Source organism: Hetaerina americana, unplaced genomic scaffold (assembly GCF_022747635.1).
Source record: "Hetaerina americana unplaced genomic scaffold, ioHetAmer1.1.p SCAF_7, whole genome shotgun sequence".
NCBI lineage: Eukaryota > Metazoa > Arthropoda > Insecta > Odonata > Calopterygidae > Hetaerina > Hetaerina americana.
The window spans coordinates 2,432,959-2,449,093 of NW_027287316.1; the positions used below are offsets into that span (position 1 = coordinate 2,432,959).

At 43.7% G+C, this 16,135-nt stretch overlaps 1 protein-coding gene across 3 annotated transcripts in view; it reads left to right on the top strand.

Annotated features, from left to right (window-relative positions):
- The window catches only part of LOC139696920 (SET and MYND domain-containing protein 4-like), a 99,804-nt gene that overhangs the window by 42,711 nt on the left and 40,958 nt on the right, over positions 1 to 16,135 (top strand). The window contains exon 1 of one of the 3 annotated variants that reach the window (XM_071595806.1): positions 1,388 to 1,469. The exons of the other annotated variants lie outside the window; for them this stretch is intronic. The gene's annotated coding sequence lies outside the window, so the exon portion shown is untranslated. Of the gene's footprint in view, positions 1 to 1,387; positions 1,470 to 16,135 lie in introns of those variants that run through there. 3 annotated transcript variants of the gene reach the window in all.

A 16,135-nucleotide genomic window follows, 5' to 3' on the forward strand; every position in this document is an offset into this window, starting at 1 on the left:
CGTCGCGCGCCGAGTGCGGATTCAAATCAAGTCGAGACTTCCTTCGATGAGCAATCAAATGTCTGGCGGTTTCCATCCGAGCGTCCGATTCCGTCTCCCTTCTGTCACTTTCCTCGATTTTGGGAGGTCACCCAATTTAGACGAAGAGGTCCTCGGGACATCGATGGAACGGGCCAAGAAGACGAGAAGTATTTTCCACCGAGGGGGAATATTTTCCCATACATTGTAATCCCCCTCTTTGTCAATGCGTTGTAAAATTAAGAATAATATGTGGAAGGAAAAAATTGAATTATGGCTAATGGCTATGGCTATGGCTAACTGGCCTAAACTTCGGCCGTCGATACAAAAGCAAAACCTTGGACAGTGAAAAAACGGCGAACCACACGCAAGTAGCAGGGGTGGAATTCGAATTGAAAACAGAAAGTTGAGTTTCGTCTCTTCAACGCTAACGTGAACGTCATAATTAAAGCATCAAATGGTGTGGCTGCCTTAAGGGCGTTTTCACCCCACTCTCACTCACTCCCATCTCCCGTCACCTCTCTCTGCCCTCTCTCTCCCCCCATCTCTCCTTCACCTCTCTCCCCTCTCTCTTCCTCTCTCTCCATCTCCCTCCATCTCTCGCCCACTCTCTCCTTTTCTCTCCATCTCTCTTCCTTTCTCCATCTCTGCTCCACTTTCTCCATCACTCTTTATCTCTCTCCCTCCATCTCTCTTCCTCTCTCTCTCCACCTCTCTCCCTTTCTCTCTCTCCACCTCTCTCCCTTTCTCTCTCTCCATCTCTCTCCCTTTCTCTCTCTCCATATCTCTCCCTTTCTCGCTCTCCATCTCTCTCTCCTTTTCTCTCTCTCCATCTCTCTCCCTTTCTCTCTCTCCATCTCTCCTCCTTTTCTCTCCATCTCTCTCCCTTTCTCTCTCTCCATCTCTCTCCCTTTCTTTCTCTCCATCTCTCCTCCTTTTCTCTCCATCTCTCTCCCTTTCTCTCTCTCCATCTCTCTCCTTTTCTCTCCATCTCTCTCCCTCTATCTTTCTTCCTCTCCCTCCATCTCTTGCCCAACGAGGAGCGATTTGTGTCACACCGGTCGTGGGGATATTTCCGGGGGGTGTCTCCCGGGGGCGAAAGCGGGAGGGTGGCGCTGGGGGGAGGTGGGGCAGAGGCGCGTGGGGGCCCCGATGGGAGTGGGTGGGGGGGGCGGACCCGGGGGATGTGGGAACGGGCGCTGGAAGAGTGGTGCTTATTTATAGACCCGACTTCCGCCCTCGCACATAACGCACGTCTCTCAGGCGAAACCGTGGGAAGGAGGGGGCGGTGGCGCTCGGGGGCTGCGGAACGGTGGGGGGCGGTGTGCGGGGGGCGCCGGAGGGCGACGGGGGGGCGCGCGCGTGCGGCGGACGGAAGCCCGGACGACTGCCGCGAGGGAGCACGCGACGCGGGAGCTGACCACCCAACGAGGAAGGAATCCACGGACGAGGTGAGCTAGTGCAGGCCGCCAAGAGTGAGGTCCTCCGCACCGCGCGTCGCGTGCCTCGGCGCTGTTTTTCGACCCTCCATCGCGCGCCGGAGATCACGGGCGGACACCGTGAGACGCGAAACGCGGAGCGCGCCTCATTGAATGAAGTGAACGGCAGGGAGAGGGAAGAGAAGCGCCATCGGGGTCATTAAATGCTGAAAAATATTTGGGCGGCATAATATTCTAACCAGAAGGAGGATAGTTAAATGGTACCGAATCTGAGGTTTTCGAGCTATTGTTCTGAAATACATTTTCCATTGGTAAACGATGGTAAGATGTCAAAAATTAGAGTTAGGAGTGGGCATTACTCACATCAAATGTACTTTTGACGTAATTGTGCAGTGAATTATAAGAGTAATTGTTTTAGCTAGGTAATGAGCCATTTGCAGTGAAAATATTGAGAGCAGTGACCTAAGTAAAGTTAAAGAACTGGTTGGTTACTATTTCTGTAGGAAGTATTATTGTTTTGTCCCTAAATTTGGCCATGAGGAGAAAGGATGTATGTAGAATTTTGAAATGTGGGTGTGGGGAAGAATGAAGAAGTAAAATGGATGGAAAGAAAGACAAACAACGCTGTGGACGCCCGTGGTGAAGAGAGATATTTAGTGATAATCGACGAAGGCAGGCAAAAGTAGTTGGAGGGTGTATTGGAAAGCAATGTAAGATGCGCTGAGGTGGACAATATTGGACGAGGAGGCGGGGAGTAAATACGCATTTCCGATGGCTTGAAGGGATGAAGAAAATTTTTAAGACTAAATGTTGATGTAGAGTAGCCATTATTATGGCTTTATATTGCTAAGGAAAGTAATATTCCTTGGAAGATAACGATTTTACACGGATGGCACATTTATGGCGTTCACTAATGCTGAATAAAGTTGTTTTCGTTTTGGTGAATCTATTTATTTTTCTTTTGGCTATAATTGTATGTATTTGTTTATTGCGACGCATGTTTACCAAGCGACAAGTTATTTCTTACGTAGTGTATACAATCAACATTCACAGCCAACACAAAGCTTCTAATTCTAAACACGTTTGTTCACTTCAAATTAATGATAGAAATTAGCTCTTACGGCTAGTAATATTGAATGAATGTAAAACTCCAATAGCCGTAAAAAGTTTACCTTTCTAAACAAAGTACAAATGAAATTAGTTGGCAGGGCCACAAGTAAAGAAGGGGTAAAAAGTAAAAAAGGAAAGGATAAGAAAGGTCACCTTTCTTATCCTTTCCTTTTTCACTTTTTTACCCCTTCTTACTTGTGGCCCTGCCAACTAATTTCATTTGTACTTTGTTTAGAAGGTAAACTGTTTTACGGCTATTGGAGTTTTACATTCATTCAAACAGTCAAATTACTTTACTCAAAATATTTCAGAAAACCAGCTCTCCGATACAGGGAGAGCTGAATTTCTTATCATAAGTATTTACACTAGTTGTAGTATAATTTCCAGTGACAGGTTTACGTGGAGCCCGAAAGTGCTTAAATTAAGTTTTATTTAGTACCCGGTGAGCCACCGCCAGGGTGAGTGGCAGTGGGTGATTACGCACCACACTACCCATGACCCCAAAAAGCTGTCCCTCGTAGCACGGTCAGACAAACATTATTTAATTCCGATCCTTATTCTATCTTTGAATGTGTATTTGGCTAGTGAGGATCGTTTCCTTCTTCTGTCTATGAAACGCACTATTCCTGCCCTTCATGATATAGTGTGATTACTTTCCCCCGCTATCCTTCCCTCCGGTGTCCTCGTCTACCTCTCTGTTGGTGGGTGGAACAGCTCCCGAGCGCCATCTCCTGGCCAAAGAATTGGAGCCAAGTGGTCGCATACACCCCCACGAGGTCTCACCCTTGGCGTGCCAACGTTTATCTCGAAAAATATCACTAAAATGACACCACCTTAAGAAGATGCAAAATATTTTGGAAGTTCGAGGTGTTCGCGTGATCGCTTTTTATTTTAGCGTTGTTTTGAGCGAGGGAAGGTGCTAGAAAAACGAGGTGACCAAAAGGGAGAAGGGAATGGCGTGTGGAGATGCTGCCATTGATGGGATTTCTAAGACTGCTTTTCTGTACCCATCACCTCATCCCCTCGCCGTCCTCCCCGTGGTTCTCGACAATGGTAATCACTTACAATTACGTGTATAATCAATCAATAAATCAATCGGAGGTAATAACGGCCAAATAGTTGCCCTATATATATATATATATATATATATATATATATATATATATATATATATATATATATACATATATCCCTCCCCGGAATACAACCTTGACGTGGTGGAAGGGCTTGTGCGTTCCCGATGACCCCTAAAGCTGTGCTGGCGGGAGTAATAATAATTGCTCCAGGTAGGATCACCCATGCCAGATCGGTCGAGGGTTAGGAGCCAGACGAAAGGTAGTCCACGCAGCGTCGGTTCCTCAGTGAGGCGGCTGCAATGGCGTCTGACCCCAGTGGGGCGGCCATTATGTGATGATGTCACGTTAAAAACACTACTGAGGAAGGCAACGGGAAACCACCTCAATTATCATTCCCAAGACAAATATGATGGCCATTACTGAGATTTTGAGTCCTGTCAACTACGGGGCTCGGCCCCATAGGCCGTGTGTCGTGCCCGGCAGCGGGGGAGGCAAGGCATCCGCGGTCGTCATCCCACGAAACTCTTGCAAGGAAAAACCGGAAGCAGCAGGACAGAAGACGTAGACCAAGAAGACCAAATTAGTTAGAAAAGGAACGTGGAATGTTAGGACAATGATGAGGGCAGAGAAATTGGAGAATGTTAAGCGAGAGATGGAAAGGGGAAATATAGATATTTTAGGTCTTTGCGAGGTGAGATGGAAAGATAGCGGGAATTACTGGAGTGATAAGTATAGAATAATATACAGCGGCGGGGACGAGAGCCAACGAGGGGTTGCCATAGTATTAAATGAAGAGGTAGGAAGAAGCGTAGTCAACATAGAGCAGGTAACGGATAGAATACTACTAGTAGAGATAAAAGCAGAACAAACGAACTTAGTCATTATTCAGGCATACATGCCACCGAGCAACCATAAAAAAGAAGAGGTCGATATGATATACGACCAGTTACAGGGCATAATCAAGTGTGTTCCTGCAGGGAAACTTTTGATAGTGATGGGGGATTGGAATGCAACGGTAGGCGAAGGAAGAGATGGTGACGAGGTCCGGGACTACGGTTTAGCCATGAGGAATAACCGCGGGGAAAAAGCAGTTGAGTTCTGCAGGGGATGTGGGCTAGTCATCACCAACACTTGGTTTAGACACCACAAAAGACGCAGGTATACATGGAAAATGCTAGGTGACTCAGAAAGCTATCAGCTAGATTATATTCTGGTTAGACACAGGTTTAGGAACAGTGTGATAACTTCCTACAACTTCCCGGCTCTCGCCAGTTCGCCAGCCCTGACACAATTTAGTTGCTTTGAAATGTAGCGTCCGTTTCAAAAAGATAAGGTAGGGGTGGCGGGTTAGAAAATAAAATGTAGTAGCATGCAATGGACTAAAAATGAAGAAGAACCAAAAGGCTGATGAGGAAATCATGGAGGATGGTAAAGGGCTAAGTACTATCGAAGAAAAAAGGGAAAGTATAAAGAAAGGGTTATCGAAAGCCGCAAAAGACACTTTTGGAACTGTTAATGCGAAAAGGACTAGGAAACCATGGATCACGGATTAATTGATTACAAAGATGGATGAGGGGCGAAAATGGAAGAATGTAAACACAGAATTAGGCAAAATGAAGTACAATGAATTAAACAATAAATTGAAGCGGGCACCAAATAAAGCAAAAGATGCTTGGTAGAACACGTAGAAGTAAGAAAGGAAGAGCTATGCTAAAAGTTAGACATAAGGCGGGTGAGATAATAGATGACTCAGGAAGATCCAAGAGAGATGTAAGGAATATATAGAATAACTGTATAGCAAAGAACTTCACCCAACTAAATTAGACATTGAAAAAGAATATGACGTAGAGGAAGATAGCTTAGTTCCAGGCATACTCGACGATGAGTTTGAAAGGGCATTAAGGAAGATGAAACTAAATAAGGCCGTGGGGGTAGATAACATTCCTGCGGAACTACTGAAATGTTTAGGAGAATGTGGGAGGAATACGCTATATGGGCTGATTCGTAGTATTTATGTGGAAGGAATCTGGCCGGAAGACTTTGTGAGATCAGTTTTAATTCCTATTCCGAAAAAGGTAAAGGCTACCGGACATCACGTGAGAACCATAGGACAATAAGTTTGATACCCCACGCAGCTAAATTTGTTCTTAGGATCATAAACAAAAGGATAGAGAGTAGGGCAAATGATTATTTAGGGGATGATCAGTTTGGGTTTAGGAAGGGGAGAGGTACGCTAAATGCCATTGCAGAAATGAGATTATTAATCGAGAGGAATATAGAACACAATCAGGAGGTATTTGCCAGCTTCGTAGATTTCGAAAAAGCGTTTGATAGAGTGAGGGAAAGGAGGCTAATACGCAACCTGTACATGACTGAGACTGCTCAGGTGCGAGCGGGGAACGGGGAGTCCGGATTGGCATTGTTAGGAAGAGGTGTAAGGCAGCGTTGCCCATTATCACCGTTGCTGTTCAACCTGTATGCGGAGGAAATGATTAAAGAGTCATGGGAAGAGCTGGAGGTAGGAATGATAATGGGCGGGGAATTCGTAAAATCAGTTAGGTTTGCTGATGACCAAGCTTTAGTTTGTCAGTCAGCCAAGGGGTTGCAAGCATTGCTTAGTGCATTGGAAATTCAGTGCGACAGTTAAGAGATGAGAATGAATATTAATACAACAAAGGTTATGCGATTTTCTAGATAGAAAAAGGATAAGCTAAACATTAAAATAGGAGGGCAAAAACTAGAGCAGGTAGAACAGTTTACGTATCTCGGAAGTGTTTTGGAGCAACACGGTCAAAGTAGTAGGGATGTAAGGAGAAGAATTGCGCTAGGCAAAGAGGCTTTCACAAGGAGGAGGGAGTTGATGACAGGGTCTTTGACTAAGGATATTAAAAAAAGACCCGTAAAAACATTGATATGGAGCGTAGCTATAACGGTGCGGAAAAGTGATCATTGAAGCAGGAGGATAGACGTAGACTGGAGGCTTTTGAAATTTGGGCGTGGAGAAGCATGGAGAAGGTGAAATGGACAGAGAAGAAAACAAATGAGGAAGTACTTGGTATGGTGGGCAAAAAGAGTAGTTTGTTGGCAGAAATCCTTTGGAGACAAGAAAAGTGGATGGAGGTGCTATTCACCGGCAAGGGGATGTTGAAGACTGTAATAGAGGGGATATTTTTAGGCAAACGAGGGAAGCGTAGGAACAGCTTAGGCATGTTAGACGGGATGAAGGGAGGAAGGAGATTAACCAGAGAGGAGAGGGACCAGATGAAGAGTAGGATGCAGGATTGTTTTTTTTTTTTTAGTAGTAATAAAATATTTACTTGGTAGCTGTGTCCATCCAAAAATCAACATTAACCGGTAGATTAACTAATAAAAATTATATATATATATATATATATACTCATATATACAGAAACATATATAAGGAAAAGGGATAGGAACACGTATAAAGGAAATATATAAAGGGATAGGAACACGTATTTTTACTCTTGTGATCCGTTCGATTCCGCCTTCCCCACCTCTATTGTGTTCGTCCTTTATACGTGTTCCTATCCCTTTTCCTTATATATGTTTCTGTATATATGAGTATTTATTCGCCGTTTGGCGGGATTTCGTGTTTGAATGTGTATTTGGCCAATGTGGCTCATCTCTTTCTTCTGGCTATGCGTGCCACGAAACGCACTGTTCTTTTCCTGTATGATGTTGTATGAATTCTAACCACTGGCCTTTCCTCTTGTGTATTGTCTATTTCTCCTTTGGTGGGTGAAACAGCCCCCTGACGCCATCTCTTGGCTAAAGAATCGGGGCGCTTGGCGACATATAAGACCCACGGATCTCAGGGTAAATTACATATCCTCGATAGCTCAAGTGGTTAAGAGCATCCGCCCGGCAAGTGGAAAGATCCGGTGTTCGAATCCCGGTTGAGGAGATATTTTTACTCTTGTGATCCGTTCGATTCCGCCTTCCCCACCTCTATTGTGTTCGTCCTTTATACGTGTTCCTATCCCTTTTCCTTATATATGTTTCTGTATATATGAGTATTTATTCGCCGTTTGGCGGGATTTCGTGTTTGAATGTATATATATATATATATATATATATATATATATATATATATATATATATATATATATATATACATATATATATATACATATATATATATATATATGTATGTATATATATATATAACGATTGTACGGAAAAACTCATACGAGCGGCACAATAATGGGCTGACACAACATAACACAAATAGAAAAGAATAGACACATATAAAAGAACACTTACACGGTAAATTGTTCGAGCTTTCGGCCCTCTCAGAGGCCTTCTTCAAGAGAGACTGAGTCAAGAGTCTCTCTTGAAGAAGGCCTCTGAGAGGGCCGAAAGCTCGAACAATTTACCGTTTAAGTGTTCTTTTATATGTGTCTATTCTTTTCTATTTGTGTTATGTTGTGTCAGCCCATTGTATATATATACATATATGAATGTATGTATTTATATATACATATATATATACATATATATATATATTTATATTTATATATATATACATATATATATATGTATGTATATATATATATATATTTATATATATATATCTATATAAACACAAGTGCAGATTTTTAGAGTATAGAAACAAAGAAAGGACACTCACAATATATTATTTGACGTTTCGACAGCTCGGCTGTCGTCTTCAGAATGGCGTTCTCGGGGAGGAGCGGAGAGGACATGTGCGGGGGAGATGTACGGGAAGGAGTGGTGAGGGACCAATAGGAAATGAACAAGGGGGTGGGAGGGCATATGTAGGCAGCCATATGATGCATTCAGTGGGCTTGGTTCAGTCCGGGCGGTTTAAATGACTGGGCCACCCAGATATGCGCCATCTCGCGGGTTCTCACCGCTATTGTACTAGCAGGTTTGGGAAGGATTTCAATCACCGACATAGAGAAGCAGTCGTCAAAAGATTAATTGTGGGAAGCAGCGTGAGTAGGGATGGGATAATTAAGAAAGGTGGGAGATTTGGTGGAATATCGGTGGTTATTCATGCGGAGGGAGAGTGCGGTCGTGCATTCGCCCACGTAGAAGGCAGGGCAGAAGTTACAGGAGAGGCGATATATAATATTTTTTGAGGTACAGGTGGCGAGCGGTTGGGAGTTGGTACTGAGTGAGGGGGATGGTCTTAGAAGATGACAGCATATGCAGCGTGGGCGGTTGCGGGGTGCGGATAGGGGTGGGGGAGAGACGGGGGCACTCGCAGTTGGTTTTGTGGACTTGAAGATGTCTCGCAAGTTCGAAGGGCGTTTTAAGGAAACGGAGGGACAATTTGGGAATAAAAGTGACGTGAACTGGCTGTTATTAATAATTGGGAAGAGTTCACGGATTATGTGTTTAATTTTGTTGGTTCCGGGGAAGAAAGTAGGGATAAGGTTAGGGTATTTTGAGCGGTTTGGTTATGGGAGGGGAGTGTATTGGGTTGACGTTTTGAGATTTTTACTATTTAGTAGTTTTTCAGGGTACCCACATTGTCTGAGAGATTCATGTAGCTGGCACATATATATATCTGTTAGGAGGGGGTGTTGTTGCAGAGATGGAAGCCACGGATTGAGAGCTCATACTAAGTGCTCCATCCCCTTTTCACTCTACACAGTAAGTGTTAATGTCACCGGTAGATTACCTAATAATAGTAATATATATTGCCACTCTGATTGCGGGTGTAGATGGAAGCGTCCTCCCTTCCTGCATGCCCTGGAACCCTGAATGCTCCCCTCCTTCATCGAGTCGCCGAGCACACGGCGTCGTTTACGCTTGAAAGCCAGAAAAATATCTGCTCGCAAAATGAAGATTGCGGGAGTCGGCGGTGGATTCTACGGCTGGGCATTTCATTCTAAAAGTTCATATATATATACAGGGATTATACATATATATATATATATATATATATATATATATATATATATATATATATATATATATATATATATATATATATATATATATATATACGTAAAATCATGAACAGCTTTACGCGACCTGCGACGGCATCTGTGCTTCCCCTGAAAAACCGAACCCCTCATCCAGAACGTTAAATTAAAAATGCGGAGAAATCCCTTCTTCCACACCTGTGGACGGACGGCGAAGCCTGATTCCGCCGCCCTTATACTCCTCCATCATCGTCAAACGCATGCCGTATATGCCACCTTCGGTGCCGATCGAAGTGAAAAAGAATGAAAACTTTAATTCGGCCCACTAGCAGGATGTATCTTCCCTCTTTCCAAAAAGATTCATTTGACATCCTCAATTTTCTTCACTCATTTGCAATTCCTCCTCAAACACTAATGACCACTTCAGACGTCATTCCCCTTGATGCATCCAAATCTTAGAGAAGAGGGCTCGGTTCCTTGAAGGGAGACCCCCAAACGCCACGCACCACTACTTCCTTCCTTCCACCCACTTCCTCGTCCCACTAGTCGCCCTCGCCCCGACTAAGAGCGCCTTCAACAACACTTCTCAAGCACACACCAAGGCAATCTCTCTCGAATGCACCCCGGCTTACCCCGACCCCTCACGTGGACCTCCTGCAGCCAAACTTCCCACGCAACCCATCCCCCCCCGACCCAACCTCTCCCCTGGGACCGCTCCGCATAAACAGTCCATCAGGTAATAAGACTGGGTCTGGTTCATTTCAAAAGCCCCCAATCTACATAGCATATCTAAGTTTTTACGAGTCTTTTCTTAACATCCTCACTGAGCGTCCCTGTCATCAACTTCCTCCTTCTTATTAAAGCCTCTGTGCCCAGAGCCATTCTTCTCCTTACGTCCCTACTACTTTGACCGTGTGGGTCCAAAACTACCTAAACTGGTCTACCTTATCTAGATTTTGCCCTCCTATTCTGATGTTTAGCTTAGCCTTTTTCTTTCTGAAAAATCACATAACCTTGTTTTATTAATACTGATTCTCATTCCATATCTATCGAACTGAGTTTTCAATTCACTCATACACCTAAATAATGTTACGAATTCCCCGCCGACTTTCAATCCTACCTCCAGTTCTTCCCATGCCTCTTTAATCATTTCCTCTGCATACAGGTTGAACAGCAACGGTGATAACAGGCAACCCTACCGTACGCCTCTTCCTAACACTGCCCAACCGGACTCCCCGTTCCCCACTCGCACCTGAGCAGTCTGAGACATGTACAGGTTGCGGATTAGCCTCCTTTCCCTCCAATCTATTCCTATTTTCTTCAATATACTCATTCGTGTTTCCCAATTCACTCCGTCAAACGCTTTTTCGAAATCTACGAAACAGGCAAATACTTTTGTAGGGTTATATTCTACATTCCTCTCGATTAGTGTTCTCATTACTGCAATGGTATCACGGGTACCTCTCCCCTTCCTAAACCCAAACTGATCATCCCCAAAGTAATCATTTGCCCTACTCTCTACCCTTTTGTTTATGATCCTGAGAAAAACTTTATACGCCTGGGAAATCAAACCTATTGTCCTGTAGCCCTCACATGATGTAGCCTTTAACTTTTTCGTAGTAGGAACTAACACTGATATCACAAAGCCTCCCGGCACAACCTTCCTCATAGATACTACAAATCTGTCCATATACCTGTAGACTCTTCCACCCACATTTTCCGAAACCTTTTTGTTGTTTCGTACAGTGTGTTCCACCCAATCAGCCTTATTGTATTTCATCTCCTTTAGAGCCCTTTCTCTCTCATTGTCAAGTATGCCTGGAACTAAGCTATCTTCACTTTCATGTTCTCCTTCTATGTGTAAGCTTGTTGGCCTAAGTTCTTTACCATACAGTTCTCCTAAATATATATTCCTTCCATCTCTCTTGGATCTTTTCTGTGTCAACTATAATCTCACCCGAATTATCTCTATTTGTTACCACAGATCTTCCTGTTTACTTCCTGATTGTGATTTAATCTTGCTCTGTAGTGCACTTACCTTACCTTGAGCTTACCATATCTTCGCCTTTTGCCATCCACCATTCTTCTTTTGCTGCCCGCCTCAATTTATTATGTAACTCTTTGTACTTCATTTTGCCGAACTCCGTGTTTACATTCTTCCATTTTCTTCTGTCACCCCTCTTTGTAATCATCTCATTCGTGATCCATCGTTTCCTTCTCCTTTCCCCATCAACAGCTCCTATAGTTTCTTTGTCGGCTTTCGATATCCCTTTCTTGATACATTCGCATTTTTCTTCGATAGTACTTAGCTCTTTACCATTCTCCATGATTTCCTCTACAGCCTGTTGGTACTCCTTTCTTTTCAATCCATTTAACCCTTCTACATTCCACTTTCTAACCCGCCGCCTCTGCCTTATCTTTTTGAAACGGACGCTACATTTCATAACAGCTAAATTGTGGTCTGAGTCCGCATCTGCTCCCGGGAAGGTGTGCGAATTCATTACACAGTTCCTAAACCTGTGTCTAACGAGAATATAATCTAGCTGATACCTTTCTGAGTCACCTGGCATTTTCCATATATACCTGCATTTATTGAGGTGTCTAAACCAAGTGTCGGTGATGACTAACCCCTGTCTCCTACAGTACACGACTGCTTTCTCCCTGCGGTCATTCCTCGAACCTAAAACGTAGTCCCCCACCTCAACACCATCTCTTCCTTCGCCTATCGTCGGATTCCAAACCATCATCACTACCAAAAGTTTCCCCGCAGGAACAAACGCGATTATGTCCTCTTACTGTGCGTATATCCTATCGACCTATTCCTCCGAATTGTTGCTCGGTGGCATGTATACCTGAATAATAACCAAGTTCGTCGGTTCTGCTTTTATCTCTATTAGTAATATTCTATCCGATTCCTCTTCTATGTTGACTACGCGTCTTCCAACCTCTTTTTTTCAATATTATAGCAACCCCTCTTTGGCACTCGCCCCCGCCGCTGTATATTATTATATATCTATCACTCAAGTAATACCCGTTATGCTTTCATCTCACCTCGCATACACCTAAATATATTTCGTCCTATAGTATATATATTTCGTCTCTCCATCTCTCGCTTAATATTCAGTAAAATTCCTGTCCTAAACATTTTCCTGGCATTCCAAGTTTATATTCTTACTATTTTGGCTATCTTATCCTGAGCCTTATGTCCTGCTGCTGTCGGTTTTCCTTTGCTAGGGTTTCGTGAGATGGAAACCACGGAAGCCTTGCCTCTCCCGCTGCCGGGCACGGCCCAATCGGCCGATTGGGCCGTGTGTCGTAGTTCACTCCATGGCCACTCCACTGGGGTCTGACGGTGGATAAGGATGGATGTCTTTGGCGTTTGGAAGGATAGATATATCTCTCAGAAGTTAAGCCTAAGACCTCCCATTTCTATTTCCTTCCCTAAACTCAAAGAACCTTAACCCCGGACGTCCCATTGTCTCCAGGATCTACTCACCCATAAATAAATCCCCGCATTAAAAGCCCACCACCTTCAACCTATATTAACTTCACTCCCTTCTTACATCAATCTCAATATAACTCAACCACTTTTTTCATAATATCGAAAATAGAATATCACTTTCCTAGATGTCAATATTCACCTCCAGAGCAATAAGTTTAACTCCTCAGTCCACATTAAACCAACCAACAACCAACAATACCTTCATTTCAATAGCTGCCACCCATCACATACAAAACGCTCCATCCCCTTCTCACTCTCAGTCCGTGGCTTCCGTCTCTGCAACAACACCCCCTACTAACAGAAATATATATGTGCCAGCTACATGGATCTCTTAGAAAATGTGGGTAACCTGAAAAACTACTAAATAGTAAAATTCTCAAACCGTCAACCCAATACACTCCTCTCCCCTAACCAAACCGGCCAAAATACCCTAACCTTATCCCTACTTTCTTCCCCGGAACCAACAAAATTAAACACATAATCCGTGAACTCTTCCCAATTATTAATAACAGCCAGTTCACGTCATTTTTATTCCCAAATTGTCCCTCCTTTTCCTTTAAACGCCCTTCGAACTTGCGAGACGTCTTCAAGTCTACAAAACCACCTCTGAGCACCCCTGCCTCTTCCCCGCCCCTGTCTGCACCATGCAACCGCTCAAGCTGTAAATGCTGCTATCTTCCAACACCCTCCCCCTCCCTTACTACCAACTCCCAACCCGATGTCACCTGTACCTCCAAAAAATTGTCCATCGCCTCTCCTGTAACTTCTGCGCTGCCATCTACTGGGACGAATTCACGACCACCCTCTCCCTCCGCATAAATAACCACCTTTATTCTACCACCTACCTTAATTATCCCATCCCTACTCACACTGCTTCCCATGACCAATCTTTCAATGACTGCTTGTTGTATGCGAGAGATGGGTATTGGGGTAGTTCGCGTCCTTGTCGTGCAAAATAGGAAACAGTTCTTTAAGAAAGATTTTCAGTCTGTGTGATCCGGGGAAATAGGTGGTACAAATGTTGTTTGCTGCGTCAGATGTGGGCTTGTTTTTATGTTGTGTCAGATGTGGGCTTGCCTGTGTTCTATTGTGCCGACCAAATATTATACAGCTCATGTGAGTGTTTTCCCTTAAGGCAATTGACCAGTCGAGGATGTTGATTGTGCCGTTGACGTCTTTTTCCATGGAGAAGGAAATATTCGGATGGAGTGTGTTTATGTAATTGAGGAATGTGTATATCTGGAGTTGGTTCCTGAACAAAGGCATAGAATGTCGTCAACGTAACGGAACCAATGACCCACGTTTCTTACATGCTGATTCTAGGTATTGATAAGATTTTCTTCAGATGAATTGAGGAAGAGTTCGGCTAGGAAGGGGGAAACGGAGGAACCCTTAGCTGGCCCATCCGTTTGACTATAAAAAATGTGGTTGAAACTAAAACAGTTTTGTAATTGATGGTTTCTGGCGTAACTTTATGGAACCGATTCATTATAAATAAATGAAAGGACTAACTTTGTAGTTCCACACGCACGATTTATTCACACGGCCACCTGATGATGAAGTTTTACTTCGAAACTTGGGTCTTGTGAATAAATCGTTCGTGTGGAACTACAAAGTTAGTCCTTTCATTTATTTATAAAACAGTTTTGGTTAACTGTCATTTTGATGAGGGAGATCAATTCGTGGGACATATTTTGGGCGAATGTAAAATCATCGAGGCGTTCTTTCACCCTAAGCAAGGCTTCACAAGACATGGGCACGCAAGTAAATAAATTCTTAATGTCATATGAGACTAGTCTTGCTTTATCCGGTACATGGATTTCTTTTAATTTTTGAGACCACATAATTCCTACCGTAATTCCATTTTTCTCACAAACATGCGGCCCTCCACTCGATGATCCACCGCCTCCTACACATCCCCCTTTGCCCCAGAAACTTCAACATTGAACTCGTGACAATCACGAATATAGCTACCAACAATTGCTGCAACCCTAAGCTAGTTGATAAATTACTTCGAAAAAATAAAAATCAATAGCCATAAAGAGTATTTCCTCCGCACAGTCCGCAGTATTTAACGAATTTAGGAGGTGCTCGATCCCATTTCTGGGAGAGCTTTCATAAAGGATTTCCAACTGCCTACCCACCTCACTCAAAGCAGCCTTTTACACACCCTTAATCCTCTCAAAATTTCTACTCAATGGTAAAGACACCCAGGATAGCCTTCTTAAATCAGGTATTTATAAACTGAATTGCGAGATTTGCAACATCGTTTATGTTGGTCAGACAGGGAGGAATGTCCAGCTACGAGCCAAGGAAGACGCAAGGTGTCACAAAAATAAGAATACGAACTCCCTCTTTGCTAAGCACTCACTAGAATTAGACCACAGCAGTGACTTTGTCCCAGAAATATTACATATTCTCCCAAAAGATTAAAAATGGACGCTCTCGAGCAAATGGAAATACGGAGGCACCTAGCAAACCCCAACTTGACACTTAGTAACGAGCAATCGTTCCCGTCCCCCTCCCCCCTCCTTTCTGGGGAGCCAGCCCGGAATTGGTCAAACCAACCCCCAACGCACCCGACCGCCCCCTCCCCTCTCAGGCCCTCCTTCCCCTCCCCTGCCCCCCCACTCTGTCCTGAGCGTATATATATTCCCCCACTGTTTGTATATTTGTACCTGATGATGCCACAAGTCGGTGAAATGCGTTGAACCTTATAATAAAAATCTGTGGAAAAGTACAAATTCCTTTTAATATGGATATGAAATACTTCCACGTAGTGAAGGCTGAAACAGTAGAATACAATCTTCTGAATTTGATAAATGTTTCACCACGAAAGATATGAATTATCCTCACAGCCATTCTTTTCATAAGCCTATTTCCTCCTTGCGAACAACATCGAATAGAATTTCTTTGCTTTCCTATACTTTGGGGGGCATGGGTCTCCACTCCCAACTAACCGTCGACGTTGACGGGCAACCGAAGGAGACGGTGACCACGTACACGACGAAACAAAGAGTCACCAGGATGTCATCCGAAGGGAGTTGGGTTTAGCGGGGCGCAAATACGAGT